Genomic DNA, 3,786 nt, shown 5'->3' with positions numbered 1-3,786 from the left:
AAATATTTTGTCTTTATAATATATATATACTATTATTATTTGAACCTGGTGATTTATGTTGAGGTCAGTAAGAACAACCAAGTTGGAGGTCCATGATCAAACATTTGATCACAGTATCTAAGAAATAAACTCTTTGAGACAAAAATATGTCAGGCTATAGATAAAAGCATATAGTGTAATGTTAAACAGAGAAATCCAGAAGTCAGTGCAAGGGAGGAAAACAGCAGATCAAAACTACAGCGATGTTACACAGACAAGAGAGGCAGAGGCAGCAGTGAATAACTAAGACCATGATCATGCTTTCGGTTCTACAGATATTTGACTCAATACTAACTCTCATATGTGGTCACATTGCCCCTTTTACTAAAGGAAGTAATCTTCACACTCTGAGTTAGGATTATATTAACTCCACAATAAGAGGATATTATTGTCTATGAGCTTCTTTTAGATCAATCCAAACTATGAAGAAAACTTTGAAACTTCCATTCATCTTTTGTCATCTGAGACCAACTTCTTGCTCCATAATATCCTCATGGAATTTTTCACTTTTGCATTTCTCAGTGTATAAATCAGAGGGTTGATCAAAGGTGTTCCAAGTGTGTGAAACACAGCTATCATCATATCCATGGAGAAGGTGGTTGCAGGGCTAGTGTATATAAATATGCAAGGACCAAAGAACAAGATGACCACAATGATGTGGGAGATGAAGGTGGATAACGCTTTTTTCCTCCACTCAGCACTTGTTTCTCAGAGAATGCAAGATGGTAGCATAGGAGAACCTCAGCATAACAAAATTCACTGTACTGATGGCCCCACCTTTGGACACCAAGAGTAGGTTGGTCGCATAAGTGTCTGTACAGGCAAGTTGTAACAAAAGCTGCAAGTCACAGAAGTAGTGGTCAGTTTCACTGGGACCACAGAAAGGCAGACTTAAGGCTAGAAAAATCTGAGCTGATGAATGCACACAGGACCCCAACCAGGCCAGGGACATGAGCACACCACAGACTCGATGGCTCATGTAGTGCAGGGGCTTACAGATGGCCACATAGCAGTCAGCAACAATGAAGACAAGGATGAAGATCTCCAGGCAGCCAAAGAAGCGGATGCAAAGACTTGAATCATGCACTCACTGAAAGAGATAGTGGTCTTCTTCAAAAGGGCATCAGCAATCATCCTAGGGGCTATGCATGTAGAGAAGCAGGTATCAGATAAAGATAAATGGAAAAGGAAGAAATACATCAGAATCCTAAGTGCCCTGCTGGTCTTGATGGTAGTAATAATCAGAAAGTTCGCCAACGATGTCCCCAAATAGAAAATCAAGAAAGTGGTAAACACTATTTTCTTCCTAACAGGATCTTGTGTCAACCCAAGCAGAATAAACTCAGTCACATTATTATCCAGCTGCATGATCATATCAATGCAGAGAAGGGATGAGTGTTAAATGGTTTATCTGCGAAACATAGAAAAGAATTAATTCATGGTGTGATGTGTGATTTTTAAGAATATTTTAAGTGAGATAAATATTCTTCATCATGGACATTTTAGTTGTGGTTTCTTAACAAGGCACCTCAACACTTAATTTGTAATGACAACTTCATGGGATCATTATGAGTCCCTTGTAAGATTGTGAAAAGTAAACTTTTCTATAGCACTCTTCAAATACAACCATTTGTGTATTTTACATGATTCTCATTAATTTTGCCTAATGAATATTAAGAAATACAGCTCCATTATATTAGCTTAATTACTTTTCATGTTCATTTAATCAAGGGGGAGGAAGCATGTTTGGATAGTTGGCATTTTGGATATATTTTACTGCCTTTGGAAGTTCATAACATAAATGTTAAAATAACGGCCCAGTCTCATCCCCTAAAAATGTCTCCACATATCAATTATATATATATATATATCACTGTTTGTTATATTTGCTTATATAAATGTTTATTTTTATTAGTCTATAATATGATCCTCTCCATTGTGCAATATATTCTATATGTGACAGCTTAAAAAGAGGAAGATAAAGCACTTATAATCTTTAAATATAATGTCCTTACTTGGAAACAACTTTATGATATTCATTATTTGACATACACTAACGGAGAGAAGTGAACCTCAATGGGGAGAAGTGAACGTTCTTCATTGGTTGATAATATCGCAAATGTTTTCATTTCCAGTTTTTTTATCCATTTCTGAAAACACCCTTCAAAAAATGCAAAGTTCCAGAGTTTACACGTAAATTACTTTGGGTATTCACTCAATAGTTTATATGTTTAAACTTCAAATGCTTTGCTTAAGCATTTTAGAACTGAGGTCATTTGAAGAGATGTCAACAGATAGTCCTTTCCGGGCCTAATCATGTTTGTAATCCCCAGTAGAATTTGTTTTATCTGGGTACCCGGAATCTCCACATTACTGTTATAGAACATATATTCAGAAGAGAGAGGAACATATAATTGTAGTCAAGAGGAACAGTGGATAGTCAGTAACTGCCTGTATTCAAATTGTTTTAGGTCTTTGCAAAATCAATCATTATTCAACTTTGAAACATCATTTCCTTCAATGAAGAGTTAGCATTTTTCATGTGTGAAAAGAAATATTATCATTGACTTCACTTCATAGAACAAAATCTTTCCTCTAGGTTTTTATTGTCAATATGATGTTGAAAAGAGCACCATTTGCAAGTAAAAATATAAACTGAATGTGACAAATTTAAATATAATTTGGAAAACTTACCCAACTGTATCCATCCTCAGTCCTACCCAAATCTTCAGTGCATCATCTTGAAACCTGTGAGCCACCAAAGCACAAACTGATAAACCAAATAGACAATGATTCTTATCTGTTATTTTTCTGCTCCTCAATAAATTTTCTTCCCCTCAAAGTAGTTGAATCATGTACTATCTTCCTGCAAATCAAAATCTCCTGCTGGGAAATTGTCAAAGTTATTTAATATTTCTGATTTTAGAAAATAATCTATTTAGATCATGTAATTGTTGGCAAAGATTGTAAATTGTCAGGGAAGTAAGTCTTGATGTTTCAATCAGTGCAATAAACTCATTCTTTCCATATGCATTTTAATGAGTGATCCATCATGAAGTAGTTGTACTTGAAAATATGGTATGTGATTGTGGCCACTCTTTTGAGTATATGGGTTTTGTTTTGTATGTTATCAATCTCTTTAAATTGTCCATTTCTAGAACAACCTTATTTATACAGTAGGACATATACTTGTAAGATAAATTAAGAATCATAAATACATGTGCTTTTTAACATTATAAGTACATGTGTGTATGTTAGTCACTCAGTCATGTCTGACTCTTTTCAAGTCCATGGACTGATGCCTCTGTCCATGGAAGTTTCCAGTCAAGAATACTGGAGTGAGTTGCCATACCCTTCTCTGGAGGATCTTTCCAACCTAATGATCAAACCCAGGTGCCCTGCCTTACAGGCAGATTCTTTACCATCTGAGCCACTAGGGAAGCCCATAAATATGCATGATTAACTTGCAAATAATTGTGAATTTTTATCAAATATTCAATCAACAGTGTATTCAGTAGTCTCCTTCCCTCCTTAACTGTAATTTTATTTCTGGTTACTCTGTCTTGAAACTCAGGACCCAACTGCTAAGGGTACCTATAGCTGACTCTGGCTGAGGTTTGACAGAAAACAACACGATTCTGTGAAGCACATATCCTTCAATTAAAAACACTAATTTAAAAAAGTAATCTCTTATAAAAGTCATCAGCGATTGCTTTGGGATAAAGGAAATTCTCCAGTTCTTTAAAG

At 35.4% G+C, this 3,786-nt stretch overlaps 1 pseudogene; it reads right to left on the bottom strand.

Moving 5' to 3' along the window:
- Positions 1-486: 486 nt before the first annotated feature.
- On the bottom strand, positions 487-1,407 carry LOC129560320 (olfactory receptor 4C16-like; annotated as a pseudogene).
- Between the last annotated feature and the right edge of the window lie 2,379 nt (positions 1,408-3,786).

The sequence above is a fragment of the Moschus berezovskii genome, chromosome 16 (genome assembly GCF_049115385.1).
Source record: "Moschus berezovskii isolate FMDL1 chromosome 16, NW_MosBer_1.0, whole genome shotgun sequence".
In the NCBI taxonomy this organism is placed as follows: domain Eukaryota; kingdom Metazoa; phylum Chordata; class Mammalia; order Artiodactyla; family Moschidae; genus Moschus; species Moschus berezovskii.
The sequence above is the reverse complement of the archived record's forward strand: the minus strand, read 5'-3'. Positions and strand labels throughout refer to the sequence as shown.